Genomic DNA, 16,151 nt, shown 5'->3' on the forward strand with positions numbered 1-16,151 from the left:
TTTGTCAATAAAATTGGCAAAGGTACGAAAACTAGTGGGATCCTAACGAAATTTCCATGGAGATGCTTCAAGACCAAAGAAAAGCACATATCAACTTGTTTAGATGCAATCATAAAGCCGAAGCTAAATGCATTCATCAAGGAGTTTATAAAGATACAAGATAACCCCTATGATATTCCACACCCGCACTCCCCACAAAGATATGGAAATTAAGCGCAAGTTCAAAAAGAACTCTCCCCCATATAATGTCATTCCCGAAAGAGCAACAAGAGCGACCTTACTTTTTACGAGAAAAGAAGGATTTTTTTTTTAAAAAAAAGAAAAACTTAGACAAGGAATACATCTACTAGATACAAATGTGGAATCAAAGCAACACTACTCAAGGAATTACAAACTTAATTGCCCAATATATCGACATAAACACAGGGGTAAGAGTTATGGAGAGCTAATGAACCAGAACAACACCAATAGACTAATGTTGAAACGTAGTAGTGTCCAATGGTTTAGTGATAATATCAGCCAATTGTTGTTCGGAAGGAACAAATTCCATGATGATGATGATACCATTCTCATAAAGATCTCGAATAAAATGATACCTTATGTCAATGTGCTTAGTCCTGGAGTGCTCAACTGGATTCTCCGTTATACGAATAACACTAGTGTTATCCCATAAAATTTTCATTATTCCAGTGTTGATTCCGTAATCAGCAAGCATTTGTTTCATCCATAGAAGTTGAGTACAACATGAACCTGCAGCAATATATTCTGCTTCACATGTTGAGAAGGATTGTAAATTTTGTTTCTTTCTATGCCAAGCTACAAGATTTAATCCTACATAGTAGAACCCCCCTGAAGTACTCTTTCTGTCTTCCATTCATCCTACCCAATCTGCATCTGAATAAGCAGTAAGATCAGTATTAGTATCAAAAGTATAAGAGATACCACACCTGGCAGTGTGATTAACATAGCGTATGATCCTTTTTGCAGCTGCAAGATGAGATTCCTTTGGATTTTCCTGAAACCTAGCACAACAACCAACGCTAAAGCAATATCAGGTCTAGTGGATGTGAGATATAAGAGGCTTCCAATGATAGATCGATAAAGTTTTTGATCCACATTCACACCTTTATCATCTCGATGTAGTTTACCAGTGGTAGACATAGGAGTCAGTTTAGGAGTTGACTTATCAAGGCTGAATCTAGAAACAAGATCCTTTGCATATTTCTCTTGAGATAGGTAAATTCCATCCTTATGTTGTTGAATTTGTAACCCCAAAAAGAATTTTAATTCACCAACATTTCTCATTTCAAACTCCTTACCAAGAGAAACCTGAAAATCTTTTGCAAGTTTCTTTGATGTTGATCCATAGATGATATCATCTACATACACTTGAGCAATCACAACATCTTTTCCACTCTATTTGGTAAACAATGTTTTATCAGCTTCACCTCTCGAAAAACCTTTCCCAAGAAGAGATGAGGTCAGTTTTTCGAACCAAGCACGAGGTGCTTGTTTCAACCCATATAATGCCTTATTGAGTTTAAGCACGTGATTAGGGAAATTAGGGTTTTCAAATCCCTTAGTTTGAGCTACATAGACTTCTTCCTTTAAGTTTCCGTTTAGGAAAGAAGATTTTATGTCCATTTGAAATAGCTTAACCTTAAGAAAACAAACATGATCTAAAAATAATCTAATGGACTCAAGGCGTGCCACAGGAGCAAAGGTTTCGTCAAAGTCGATTCCTTCAATTTGTGAATATCCTTGAGCGACAAGTCTATCTTTGTTCCTGACAATGGTCCCGAACTCATCAGACTTATTATTAAATATCCATTTGGTACCAACAATATTGACATTAAGAGGACAAGGTACAAGCTTCTATATATCTTGTCTTTGAAATTGATTTAACTCTTCATGCATTGCATTCACCCATACGGGATCGCTAAGAGCTTCGTAAATATTTCTTGCTTCTACTTGTGAAAGATAATAACCAAAATTGCACATATTTTGAAGTTGTCCTCTTGTCTTTGCAGTAGAATCTCTTCCTCCAATGATACTGTTGGGATCATGATTCCTTTGAACTCAGAGGTGTCGTGGAGGGACACGTTCTTGTTCAACAGGAGTAGCCTGATCAGTGCTCTTCTCCTCGTCACTAAAAAAATCAGGATCAGTAACAGTAGGAATAACTTCAACTGACTCTGGAATTTCTTTGAATTTCTCAGTTGTCTCGGTAGGAGGCAGTTCAGCAGGATAAATATCATGGTGAAAATTACTAATATCATCAATGATAATATTAGCAGATTCCATCATAACTTGGATTATGAGATTGAACACTTCGAAACCACGACTGTCAAAAGTATAACCAAGAAAGATACCTTCATCACTTTTAGTATCAAATTTCCCTTTTTGTTCTCGATCTTTTAGGATATAACACTTACTTCCGAACACCTTGAGGTAGTGTAAGTTGGGTTTCCTACCATACCACAACCTATAAGGAGTGTTTAGAGTCTTACACCATAGATAGACACGGTTGATCGAGTAACATGTTGTGAAAACAACTTCTCCCCAAAACCTTAAGGGTAGGTTTTTGTTGTGGAGCATTACTCTGGCCATTTACTGGATGTTCCTATTCTTTATTTCTACAACTCCATTAGCCTGAGGAGTAATGGGTGAGTATTGTTGAATAATCCCCAGTTTGTCACAGAATTCAAATACTTTGGTGTCTTTGAATTCAGTGTCACGGTCACTTCTAAATTTTTTTAATTTGCGACCTTGTTCGTTCTGGATCCTATTAACAATAATCTTAAATTCATCAAGGGTTTAATTCTTATGAGTTAGGAATGCTACATGTAAGGACCCTCAAGCTCGTCAATGCTATTAGACTAGTCAAGTGACGAATTGTCCGATAATAACTCGACTAATTTAACACGAATGTTAATTAATATAAATTAATCTAACAACGATTTAGATACAAAACTAATACTGTTGAATAGATCCCGAAAAGTTATGCGAAATGAATTACTTGAACGCGTCAATCGGACTCCGGACGAGGAAGATACGAGACTCGGAAGGTGGAGCAAAGATTTAGTCAAACTATAGTTGACTCGACCGTTGATCGTCAAACCGTCACCGTTGATATGACCTATGTGATCATACCTCTCGTTTAATTGACCCTCTCTTTATCATTGTCCATCCCTTAACATAATACAAGGTTAGCATTAGTGAAGCTTTAATTTTAATCAAAAACTATATACTTGATTTTTAATTGAGAGTTGTCTTTTGAAAACTTAAGTAGCTGCCGCTGTCAGTGAAACAAGGTGCTGTCATTGTTAGCACAGAGTAGAGGTGAGTCAAAGATTGAAAGAAACCTAAGGTTAGAAATATAAGAAAATATATCGAAAGAAAGAGAGCGTTGGAAAATAGTTGAGAACTTGAGGGAAAGTATTGGTGGATAGAAATATTTATGGAGTGATTGAGAGATCAGAGATTTTAAGAAGAGAGAATAGAGGGACGTGATCCTAAAGTAAAGAGAGATGATGATAAACTTGTGGTTGAAGCTTAATTAAGATGATTGATGATAGTTATGGTGATTGTTAACATAAGGATGACGGTGGTTAGCAAGATGATGATCATGATGGAGAAGATGGAAACTAGTCTAAACGATCAAGGTAACCATTTTAATTTGTTCTAGTGGGGTTTATTATGATTTGGGTATGTGTTAGAATCAAGAATAGATCAAAACCAATGAAGTTCTTATTACTTTGATAATTATGATTTTATGCATGGTTTTTATGTATCTGGTCGATCTTTATAGGCGTATTTAGGTATCTTAAAGTGAGAACTAGACATATCTCTATAAATGTGATTTGTATTACGAAGGGTGTGCTTTCTGTTGATATCAAGTTCGTTCAATTCCGTTGAGTAAAGAATGAGATATGGTTGACCGAAAACTAGTCGTTGAAGCTGAAACCAGGGTATTCAGCCATAAGTATCAATAAGTTGGAGACTTTTTAGATAGGTTAGAGTTGCATATGGAAAATATTCAGTACGCAAAACATGTAAAGGACTTCCCTAAAATTTGAATGAGACATGTATTGTTTAATTTGGAGTTATAGTATGTAATATAGAGACCCTTGAAGTTGACCTCATGCACTGTTTTTAGTATTTCAACACTTGGTTTATTTCCTGAAAATTGTGAAGAAGATGACCTAGTCAGCTAGCTCACTCAGCCAAGTCAGTGAGTCAGCCGAGCCAGTCGGTCGGGTCAGGATTAAAGAAAACGGGTTAGTGACTTGGGTTGTGGGTTAACCCGATGGATCAGTCAAATGGGTAGCGGGCCGGACTAGTGGGTCGTGCCGGATCACGTCCATAGGTTTGGTCTTAGGGCCAGAAATTGTATTTTGGGTTTATAGATCACTTACGGTCCGAATTAACTTATGGTCCCTTGTACAAAGTTGTATAAATTTTGAAGGGCTTTCCGATGACACCGAATTTGACCACATTTGGATAAGTATAAATTGATTTATGCCTAGGACATTAAATACCATGTTATAGAACCACTAATAAAATTAGAACCATTAGTTATTTGACTTAGCCCATAACTGGAGAATTGTATGAGATTATTTTAAGAGCCTTGTGTGAGACTTTTGGCTAAATTCTTAGAGTTCTTGTGTAATTAACAGTTGACTCTATTAAAAACGATCGATTCAAAGGATGAACCAGTGGATCTCGAGGTAGGCTTGGCTTGTCATCAAAAGAGGTGGGAATACTTTTAACTCTTTTGAGACCATTGTTGTTTCTTTTACAAAAGTTTATATTTAACAAACTCATGCATTGTCATTTTGTGCATTTCATGCAGTGTTTAGTTTGTATTATGATTGTTCTGTTGATTCTTTGAATCTTTCCATGAATTGGAAAGGACCTGTAATGTTTTGTTGTCAATATGAATTGTTATGGGAAATGAGAATTTCCACGTGTGGTATATATAGGATACGCTCCTTCATTTATATCTACATGAATTCAGCTTTTATGCTTATTAGGTGTGGAACAACCCGGCATCAGTATAGCTATGTAGGTGTGGAAAAACCCGGCATGACTAATATATATTGTTTGAAAAAGGAATTTGTCCATATACATTGATTGTGAATTTCCAGTGACTTGGTCACTTTGATGTTTGGGAACACATGTATTGTTTTCCAAATCTTGCTCATGATTTTTTTACAGTTAAATGTTATTCCTGCTGGGCACTCCTTCTAGGGGTGATGTGCTCACCCATTCCCACTTTCAGTTTCAGAGACAGATCAGAGTTGCGCAGCAAAAGCTTCGAGGAGTTGAGTCCGTTTGTTAGATTACTTCGGCTATGCTTATTATGTTGCATATTATATTTGAAAACCAAATGACTATTGTATATGTATCATTTAAGAGAAGTTCTTGTATATATATTTCTGAGCGGGGCTAATTTTGGGTTAAGTTTTGTAGCATATTTCTTAATTGAATGTTTAAGTAAATGATTTAGATTGTTAGTTCCTCTTTATTTAGTTAATCACTTGGATTAGTCAGCTGCTAGCTTTGGGGGCGCTACACTACCCATGTGAATCTGGTGTAATCATCTACCATAACTGAAGCATACTTCTTTCCCGCAACAGTAGGTTGTTGAATAGTTCCGAATAGATCCATATGAATTAAATCAAGTGGAGCTTTAGTGAGAATATCTCGAGATGATTTATGGTGAACTTTCGTTTGCTTACCCTTTTGATAGGCACCACATACACCATCAATATTTTCATTGATTTTGGGAACGCCTCTAACAAGTTCTTTGTTAATGATCATAGTTAGAAGACAATAATTGATGTGACCAAAACGCTCATGCCAAAGATGTGTAGATTCCACCTTAGTCAAATTGCAACAGTTGTTAAACTGAATATCAAGAAGATAACAGTTATTTTTGCCACAAGTACCCAGAAAAATTACTTTCCCAGTTTTGTCTACAATGTCACATCCATTTGCATTGAAGACAGCTTTATGGCCTTTGTCGTATATTTGATTAATAGGAAGAAGATTTGCAGTCATACTTTTAACGTACACTACATCATGAATTTCAGGAACTCCAGGAAGCTTGATCGTACCCTTTTTGATTATGTAGCAACAACTCCCATCTCCGAAAGTTACCGGTCCTTCTTCAAAGTCGTTTGAAGATACAAACCACGAAAGATCACCAGTCATATGTCTGCTGCATCTGTAAAGACCCTCAAGCTCGTCAACGCTATTAGACTAGTCAAGAGACGTTTTAGCCGATAATAACTCGATTAGTTTAACACGAACGTTAATTAATAGAAATTAATCTAACAATGATCTAGATACGAAACTAGTACCGTTAGATAGAACTCGAAAATTTATGCGAATTAGACTACTCGAGCGTGTCATTCGGATACCAGACAAAGAAAAGATCTTTGGATTAGTGCGAAGGGTAAAAACGTCATTTAGGATAAACCTTTTCATTGCAACCCTGACACGTTGCGGCTGATCTGATCGAAGCAAGTGAGTGTCTTAGTAACATGTTTGGTCTTATCACCTACACCAGATCGAGAAGCGAATTTCATTTTCTCTTATTCTTTATCTTTCCTATTATTTCTTCTTCTGCTCTTTCCTGCTCATCATCTGCCGATGAATTTGAGAATCAAATTCATGATTCTGAGATTGAAATAAGAGTGTTAAAGGTTAGTGAAGGGGCTATTGGTAGAGAAGGTTATTGTATGGTCGATTCAGGCTCAAGAGAAGAGGTGAATTAGAGAAAGAAGAAAATAGGTTTTCTGAGAAATGAATCGATTGAGGATTTATGGAGTATTGATGTTGAAGTTAAATAATTATATATGGGTATTGTGTTAGTTTAGCAGTTGAGGTGATGAGTTGATAAATTAATGAAATTAGGGTTTACCCAGATGAAGTGAGGATTCAATTAGTGATGGAGAAGAAGAAGATAAAGGATTTGTTTCGTTAACTTGAAGACTTAGCAACTTATTTCTCAATTACAGTGAGGAGTTGAATGAAATTAGGGTTTTATAAGAAGAATTCAGAGAATTAGGGTTCATGTGTTCTTCCCCAAATTGGAATTAGGGTTTCAGTATAAATAAATTGGGGGAAAAGCAATTCAGTTGATGTCGGTACTTGGGTAAGCTTTTAATTGTTTTAATTTTGGTATTTGAAGGATAAATTATTGAATTTTTGAAGTTATAAGAATGATAATGTATTTACTGTGGTTGTGGAATGTTTTGGTAGTGATGTTGTTAATCCGGTAGGAAGGTTGTTAAATGAAAATGGAGGTTATGGGAATTGGATATTATTTTAACAAGATTCAGATGTTGAATTAGGAAATGGTAATAATGTTGTTGGTAGTCTGAACTGTGTTGGTTGTAATGAACTGGACAAGGAAATGGTAATGGTGATAGCTTTAGTGTTGAATGTTGATTATGAGAAGGAAGGTATAGAATGTTGTTGTTCTGTGGAGGTGCAGGTGAATGGTGATGGATGTAATTGTAAGTTTTTGGTGGCTGAAGTAAATGGGATTGGGTCGGTCTATGTGGGATTGCAGTTGAGTGTGTTCGACTGATAGTTGTGATCTGCAGATGGTTTTGTGGAATGTAGCTGCAGTTCAAGTTGCAAGTGGTGGTGCATGTCATATAAGGTGGAATGGATTGTAATGAAAGTGAAGTTATTTACATGGTGGTGGGTGTAAGTGATAATTAGGTCTAATAGTTCACCTCAGTGAAGTGTTATTGCATAAATGGATTTGGAGCGTGACAGAGACTTTGGAATGAAACATGTGGTGTTGTTTGAATGTTGATTGTTCAATTTGGTGCTTCTAGTTCATGCTTGCAACTACAGAATAAGGTAAATACATTTTGTAATTATAATTGAATTACATAGTTATTTGAGTTGATTGAGTTGCTTCTTTGGTTGGTGGCATGAGCTTATGGCTCAGGCCTTGTGTTTTAGACCTACTAGTCATCCCAGTCAGTTTAGCTGACTTAGTCAATCTGACTGAGTCAATCCTGTGCCGACTCAGTGATTCCGATATGTTACATGAGTTGACTCAATGGACCTTGGCCGATTTGATTACCCTGGACTTGACCTTGACTGGACGTGGACTGTTAGTTGACCACTTTGACCGTCAGTGACCGTTAAATTGACCCAGTTGGGTCAGACCTTGTGTTGTTGGGCTGTTTAGTGAACTTGGGCTTAGAGATAGCCTTTTTATTTAATGTACTGGAACTTTATAATCTGAATTAGCATTTGTTTCCTTCTACAAAGTTGTAGATGTTCATAAGACTTAGACAATGGACTATAGAACCAACCTAATTGAATTAGTAATCCTTAGCTATGCTAAAGATAGAGAATGAAAAGGTGTAAATTCATAAATGGGCTTAGAACAATTAGATAGACTTGTATGATACTTATGTGAGCCATTTTGGCTGGATTCTTAGAGTGCTTGTGTGATTAACAGTTGGTTATTAACAACGATCGATTCAAAGGACGAACCAGTGGATCGTGGATCTCGAGGTAGGAGTGGCTTGTCATCAAAAAAGGTGGGAATACTTTAACTCTCTTGTGATCATTGTTGTTTTCTTTCACAAAAGTTTATGTATAACAAATTCATGCATTGCCTGATTGTGTATTCCATGCATTGTTTTATTTTAAATTCCGAAAGTATTGTTGATTCTTTTAATCTTTCCGTTGCTTGGGAAGGAATTGTAATGCTTTATTTGTCTTTATGAATTGTTTGGGAAATAAGAATTTCCATTTGTATGCCTAATAGGTGCGTAAGGAAGTGGTCGACACCTATTAGGAAAATGATAGGTGTGTAAGGAATTGGTCGACACCTATTTGGAAATGAGAATTTCCACATGTGGTATATAGGATACGCTCCTTCATTTATATCTACATGAATTCAGCTTTTATGCGTATCGGGTGTGTAAGGAATTGGTAGACACCAGTATAAACTAATAGGGTGTGTAAGGAATTGGTTGACACTCAATATAGTACATTGTTTGAAGAAGGAGTTAGTTTCATATACATGATTGTTTATTTCTGTGAATTGATTGTGTTTTAGTGTTTTGGGAAAACATGAATTGTTTTCAAATCATTCCAATGATTACATGAAATTTAAATGTTATTTCCATTGGGCACACCTTTTAGGGACGATGTGCTCACTCATTCCCACTTTTAGTTTCAGAGACTGATCAGAGTTGCCCAGCGAAAGCTTCATCGGTTGAGTTCGTTAGTTGGTTAACTTCTGATATGTTTATTATGTTGCATATTATTTTTGTAAACCAAATGACTATTGTATATGTATCATTTGAGAGGAGATCTTGTATATATATATATTTCTGAGCGGGTCTAGCTTTGGGTTAAGTTTTTATAGCAGATTTCTTAGTTGAATGCTTAAGTATTTGATTTAAATTCGTAGTGCCTCTTTATTTAGTTAATCTCTTGGATTAGTCAGCTGCTATCTTAGGGGGCGCTACAACATCCACTGTCAAGAAACCATTGAAAGGGCGATGTTGATTTCAAAGCAAAGGCACCCATACTAACACGACTTTCCCGTTTAGGATTTCTTGTTAGAGAAGTAAACAATTGTTTAATTTTCTTATGAAGATTACTTGCAACCTTTAAACTGTTCCGGAAGAGTGTACACGTATGTTGAAACATACACGGGCCAGCATCAATAATCTTGTTTGAGAAATTCTTACTCTCACCAAGTTTCACAAAGTCTAAACCTTGTTTAACACTTGACTGTCTAGAATTCTTCAGGAAGAGTAGACGGAGTTATTCAGATCCATAGAAGGAATTTTGACAGACTTCAAATCCTTATACAATGCAATTTATGCAATAAGATCAGAGTTGATCTGGATTTGTTCATCCAACCTTTTTTGGAGAATAACAAGTTTTTCAAAACATTCTCTAAGATTAGATTTTATTCCTGGTGAAGCCTTTAGAGATACTTTTATGTCCATATAGTCAGATCGCTACAAACACAGACTTTTGAGGTCTTAAACGTGTTTGCCTGCTCTGGTACCAATTGAAAAAACGGGGGTCTAACAACCTCACCCAATATTTCGATTAGGAATCTGTATGGACTAAATCCAATATACTTTTAAGAGAATCAACTAGACAGTCAGACTCAATCTTAATAAAATGTATATCAAAGAGTTATATCTCAGTTTCTCAATTCAATACTTACTCAAGCAAATATAAATTTGCGAGTCTAATTGAATACAAGAGACATTAACTTGAACGGTACCAAAGACCAATGTTCAAGGATCAATCAATTTCAATCAACAACCAAAGGTCGGATTTCCCAATTGATTGATTCAACGTACAACCTGTGATATTTCTATTATATAACAAAATATAATGTGGAAAAGGAATAACACAGACACCAGATTTTTTGTTAACGAGGAAACCGCAAATGCAGAAAAACCCCGGGACCTAGTCCAGATTGAACACACACTGTATTAAGCCACTACAGACACTAGCCTACTACAAAAAAACTTCGGTTTGGACTGTAGTTGAACCCCAATCAATCTCACACTAATCGACGCTCCTTACGTCTTTGATCCCAGCAGGATACTACGCACTTGATTGCCTTAGCTGATCTCACCCGCAACTAAGAGTTACTACGACCCAAAGTCGAAGACTTTAATAAAAAATTTGTATCACACAGAAAAATCTACGGTAATAGATAAATCTGTTTCCCACAGAAATACCTACGAGTTTTGTTCCGTCTTTTGATAAATCAAGGTGAACAGGAACCAATCAATAACCCGGACTTATATTCCCGAAGAACAACCTAGAATTATCGATCACCTCACAATAATCTTAATCGACTAGCGAAACAAGATATTGAGTTATCACAAACGATGAGACGAAGATGTTTGCGACTTCTTTTATATCTTGCCTATCTGAGATATAAATCTCAATCCAATCTTACGATTGTACTCGTACGATAGATACAAGAAGATCAGATCACACAACTGCAAGAAAATTAGTCTGGTCTGGCTTCACAATCCCAATGAAGTCTTTCAGTCGTTAACCTATAGGGTATCGAGAAGAAACCTAAGATTAAAGGAGAATCGACTCTAGCTAACACAACTAGTATCACACAGGAGGTGTGGTGATTAGGTTTCCCAGTTGTTAGAGTTCTCCTTTATATAGTTTTCAAATCAAGGCTTGCAATCAATGTTAGCTTAGTAACAAAGCATTCAATATCCACCATTAGATGAAAACATGATTAGATTCAAGCTAATATCTTTCAACCGTTAGATCGAATCTTATCTTGTTATACACAAATGAAATGTATTTCATTTAGGTTTGAGTAATCGTACCTAAACGTGTGCACTTAGTTGGTTCACAACAGTTAACCAAATGGTTAGCCATATGAGCACTTTCATATCAACCATATTCTTCTTTACCACAACTAGTTCAAATGACTCAAATGAACTAGTTAAAGAGTTGTTCAATTGCTTATATCTTTTGAAGACACAATTGAAATAAATCGGTTTGATTCACTTGAATCGATTCATGAACATTATAGCCTTTGCAAAGATTACATTCCTTATAATTTAAATGTTTAAGTTCATGAACTGACCGATTTGATAAAGTAACCAGCTTAAGTATGCGTACGGGTATGCGTACCTAAGCAACCGGATTCGAGTTGGTTTTGGGTTCCAACCTCAACAGAAATTCTCAAGTAGAAAACTTCCGTCAGTATGTGTACGGGTACGCATACTTAAGGTGACTGGTTAAGAGTTTGTCAATTCCCAAACTCAGAAGATATTCACGGACGTGAACTTCCGCCAGTATGCGTACGGGTATGCATACTTAACCTGTCTCCTTTACCAATTTCGTACACACACATATGCAATCACTTCGTTCCCGGTTCATGGATTTGTACACTAATGTGCGAACAGACTATATATGCTTATATCCAAAGATAGTTACATAATCTCAACTCTACACTTGAATCATTGAAACATTCTTAGAGGATGTTATATAGTTGTTATTGACAAACTATTTTTCAAAACGATTTTCAAGATATTGAAATGTCAACATGACTTTCGTCACTAGTAAAGATGAACTTGGCTAAAGAAAAATCTTACCAACACATAATTCGAGAAATAGATAGGCGAGATGAACTTGGCTCGAAATAGCAAATGTGTATAATTGAAATCTATATACTTATAATACTTTTGTCTCAAGAGTAGAAGATAGAGTAGATAGACTTTTGAGTGATAGATGAGTCCAAGTATCCACATACCTTTTAGTCGATGAAGTTCCACTAGATCCTTGAGTAGTTCTTCATCTTCATATGATGATCGCGGTGGAGTCTGGAGCTCAACTACACTTAACTATCCTAGTACGAGACTTTAGCTATAAGTAGACTAGAAATCAAGACATATAGTTTTGACAACTAAATTTGACAAATAAGCTTGAGATAGCAACGCTTGCGAGTTCGACCGAGCAATTCTCTAACAGTGTGTACTTGATAATAGGTTCTGAAAACCGAAACTTGAAAAAGCAGGGGTCTAACAAACACACCCAATATTTCGTTTAGGCAATCTGTATGGACTAAATCCAATATATTTCCAAGAGAATCAACTAGACAGTCATACTCGATCAGGGAAAATATATCAAAGAGTTATATCTCAATTTCTCAAATCAATATGCAATCGAACAGATAGAAATCTGTGAGACGGATTAATAAGAGAAATAACTTGGATGGTACCAAAGACCAATATCCAAGCGTCAATCAATTTCAATCAACAACCAAAGGTTGGATTCACAAATTGATTGAACTACGCACAACCTGTGATATTTCAATTATATAGAAAATATATTTCGGAAAAGAAATAACACAGACACCAGAAGTTTTGTTAATGAGGAAACCGCAAATGCAGAAAACCCCGGGGACCTAGTCCATATTTGAACACCATATTGTATTAAGACGCTACAGACTCTAGCATACTACAAGTTAACTTCGGGATGGAATGTAGTTGAGCGCTAACCAATCTCACACTGATTAAGGTACAGTCGCGTTTCTTACGCCTCTGAATCCCAGCAGGACTCTACGCACTTGGTTCCCTTAGCTGATCTCATCCACAACTAAGATTTGTTATGACCCAAAGTCGAAGACTTGATAAACAAATCTGTCTCACACTGAAAAGTCTATTGATTTGATAAATTTGTCTCCCACAGAAATACCTACGAGTTTTTGTTCCGTTTTTTGATAAATCAAGGTGAACAGTAACCAATTGATACACCAGACTTATATTCCCGAAGAACATCCTAGTAATATCAATCAACTCACAATGATCTTAACCGTATGGTAGCGGAACAATATATTGTGGAATCAAAAAGAATGAGACGAAGAGCTTTATGATTACTTTTAATCTTACCTGTCGGAGATAAATCTCGAGCAAATCTTAGAGAAGATAGTACGTAATACGATAGGTTAAAGGAGAATCGACTCTAGTCGCAACTAGTATCACACAGGATATGTGGGGATTAGGTTTCCCAGTTGCTAGAGTTCTCCCTTATATAGTCTTCAAATTAGGGTATGCAATCAATGCTACCATGGTAACAAAGCATTCAATATTCACAGTTAGATGAAAACCTGATTAGAGTGAAGCTAATATCTTTCAACCGTTAGATTGTCTTAGCTTGTTACACACAAATGAAATGTTCTTTCATTTATATGTGGGTAACCGTACCTAAACGTGTACACTTGGTTGGATCAACAATAGTTAACCGAAGTTAGCCATACGAACACTTTCTTATCAACCTTGTTCATCTTAATCACAACTAGTTCAAATGACTCAAATGAAACTATTTATAGAGGTGTTCAATTGTTTACATTCTCATAAAAGTATACATGACACAATTGAAGTAAAACCGGTTTTGATTCACTCGAATCAATTCATGAACTTTATAGCCACGGTTTGCAAAGATTGCATTCCTTCTTATGTAAATGTATTTGTTCATGAGTATTTGAACATACATAAACGATTTTAGAACTTAACCCACTCAGGTATGTAAACGGGTAAGCGTTCCTAAGTTCCAGGACTTGGTCTTGTTCGCTAGTATGAAAATGGGTACGCATACTGTCATTCATGACAATACTCAGTTGAATCAGGCATAGTTCTCGGACTTCAACTGTTGAATCAGTACGCATACGGGTATGCATACTAAATTCCCGGACTTGGAATATACTTGCAATAGTTAGCATACAAGTACGCATAATGTGTTATATCCAATCAAAGTTTAATAGTTCTAAACTCTCATTTCAATCATTGAAACATTCTTGGAAGACGAGAATAACTGTCTCACACAAATTATTAGATTCAAGGCAATTTTCAAGTGATCAGATGATCAATACGAAACATTACAAGTCTACATCAAATGACGGTCTCACAGAAATCATGTAAGATGTTACCAGGCGATTTTCACATGATCATATTTTGACTCTCGTCAAGAATAAAAGATGAACTTGGTTAAAGCGAAATCTTACCAACACATATTTCGAGAAATATGTAAGCGAGTTAAACTCAACCCGAAATATCAAATGTGTATAATGTAAAATCTATATAGCTATAAGATTTTTGTCTCAATATGAGATAGAATAGAGATAGACTTCTGAGTGATAGATGAGTTCAAGTCTCCACATACCTTTTGTTGATGAAGTTCCACAAGCTCCACTTAGTAGTTCTTCGTCTTCAATCGATGAACGTCGTGAAGTCTAAAGCTCAACTACACATTCTATCCTAATCCGAGACATAACTATAAGTAGACTAGAAATCAAGACTTATAGCTTTGACAACTAAACTTGACAAACAAGCTTGAGATAGCAATGCTTGCGAGTTGGACCGAACAGTGCTCTAACAAAACTCTATAGGATCAATATCAAGTATTACGGAGTTAACTTACTTGTGTATGTTACTTAATTATAGTAACAATAATGCGGAAAACAAAGTAAAATACACAACAAGATTTTTTTAGGTAAGAAACCGCAAATGCAGAAAAACTCGGGACCTAGTCCAGTTTTGGATACTCTCAGAGTTAAGTCGCAAAATAAAATCAAATACCAACTTCATATAGTTGAGACCAAGCAGACTACTCCTAGATACTTAGTTTCCCCAGTATCCCTGCGCCATCGACTTCTAGAGTCACGCACGTGAATAGCAAGTCCTTTGGATCGTATTCCAAACAGCAAAGGAAGAATCTGTTTGGTAACCACTCTAATAAATCTTGCTAAAGATAAGATGATTCGTTGACAAAGGCTCTAATGTTTAATCTAATAAACTCCTTTCTATGGTTAGATCAATCTATCAAATAAATACCGAAATAGTCAAGTCTAGATTTGCACTCAATCAATATAGATATCAAAGTTAAATATAGAGAACGCCGATCTCACACAACTAATCAATCAGATCTATCAAAGATAAACTGATTCTAGTTGGATCTCATCCGACCAATGTTTGTGCACTATATCCACTAGAGACGAAAAACTAATAAGAATTATTCTTCGTCTTCAAATCTTCTATTACCTTCAAATACCTGCACAAAAACACTTGATTCCTCTTTTGATCAATCACACACACAATAGAGTCTGTTAATAATGGATTATCACAAGATGTATTTAGATCTAAAAGCAGTTGTAAAGATCCCATCGATACTTTGATCTTGTCTAAGTGAATCTTATATCAGAAGAGAAGATTCTCAAGAATAAACAAACTAGGTGCAATCAAAGTTTCAACAACCGTTAGTCAATCAAATCAAATCGAAACTAATAACACTTCAATTATCTTGTTTCCCACCAACAGTACTCGTAGAGCTTCTTGATCCCACAGAAGTCTTTAAACGATCATACGATATTTCACCTAATGAGGATGCTTTCCTCTCCGGATAGACGGCTCCACCAGAAACAACAAGAAATGAAGTTTTCCTGGCTCTTAGGATAGTTTGCTAGAAATGCAAACTTAGGTATTTACAGACCAAGGATGTTTGGACACCAAGGAATTTCCAAAACCTAAAATATTCTCAAGATATGTAGTGAATCACCAAATTCGGTTTTCCTAATTCTAATAAATGATGGTCCAATA

The 16,151-nt window shown here is 35.9% G+C and overlaps 1 long non-coding RNA gene across 1 annotated transcript; it reads left to right on the forward strand.

Annotated features, from left to right (window-relative positions):
* The first annotated feature begins 6,597 nt into the window (after positions 1 to 6,597).
* LOC113274248 lies at positions 6,598 to 9,403 on the forward strand. Its single transcript, XR_003322895.1, has 3 exons — positions 6,598 to 7,884; positions 8,498 to 8,579; positions 9,221 to 9,403. It is a non-coding gene; the product is annotated as an uncharacterized LOC113274248 (long non-coding RNA).
* The last annotated feature ends 6,748 nt before the right edge of the window (positions 9,404 to 16,151 follow it).

This window comes from Papaver somniferum, chromosome 4 (genome assembly GCF_003573695.1).
Source record: "Papaver somniferum cultivar HN1 chromosome 4, ASM357369v1, whole genome shotgun sequence".
Lineage (NCBI taxonomy): Eukaryota > Viridiplantae > Streptophyta > Magnoliopsida > Ranunculales > Papaveraceae > Papaver > Papaver somniferum.